The following is a 1,052-nucleotide window of genomic DNA, read 5'->3' as shown; positions in this document are numbered from 1 at the left end:
ACTGGAAGAAAGATAGCCTCTTTAATAAATGGTACTGGAAAAACAGGCCTTCCACATGCTGGAGACTAAAACTAGACCCATGTCTCACCACACACTACATTAAAGTAAAAATGGATGAAAAACCTAAATAGTAAAACAGAAACACTAAATGTAGTGGAAGACAACATATGTAGAAATCTTGAAGACATAGGTGTAGGTAGGCACTTCATGAACAAAACCCAGGCTGCACGGGAAACTCTACAAATAATAAACAAGTAGGGTCTAACCTTATTAAAAAGCATTTGCATGGCAAAACACACCACCAAAGTGTGAAAAGACAACCCAAAAAGTGGGAAAATTATACTCACCTGTCCCTCAGACAAAGGACTTAAATCTAAAACATATAAGAAATTGAAAAAAGTCACACCACCCAATTCAAAGACCCAACCCAAAAATGGGCATTTGAGATGACTATGCACTTCTCAGATGAAGAAATACAAATGGTGAATAAATATACGAAAAAATGTTGAACATCACCGGATTTGAGAGATGAAAATTAAAACAAAACTGTGATTCCATTTCACCCCAGAAAGAACGGTTACTATTAAGAAATCAATCAGTAACAAATGCTGGAGGGACTGTGGGGAACAAAGAACCCTTCTCCACTCTTGGTGGGAGTGCAGACTGGTGCAACCACTGTGGAGGTCATTATGGATATTTCCTTACAACTAGGATTAGAGGTCCCATTCAACCCAGCTAGTCCCCTTCTGAGTATCTTCCCAGAAGAATTAAAAGCATCATAACACAGCACTATATGTACACTAATGTTTACAGCAGCACAATTTATAATAGCTAAGTCTTGGCAACGACGCAGATGTCCATCAGTGAAGGAATAGATAAACAAGATGTGGTCTTTTCATATGGTGAAGTACTACTCCGCCATTTAGAAGGATAAACTGGGGGCCGGGGATAGAGCTCAGTGGCACAGCGCCTTCATGGCAAGGACAAGGTCATGATTTCAACTCCCTGTAGAAAAAAATGGATAACCTTGAGACTTTTATAGGTAAATGGAT

Source organism: Chinchilla lanigera, unplaced genomic scaffold (genome assembly GCF_000276665.1).
Source record: "Chinchilla lanigera isolate Chin_1 unplaced genomic scaffold, ChiLan1.0 scaffold00183, whole genome shotgun sequence".
NCBI lineage: Eukaryota > Metazoa > Chordata > Mammalia > Rodentia > Chinchillidae > Chinchilla > Chinchilla lanigera.
The sequence above is the reverse complement of the archived record's forward strand: the minus strand, read 5'-3'. Positions refer to the sequence as shown.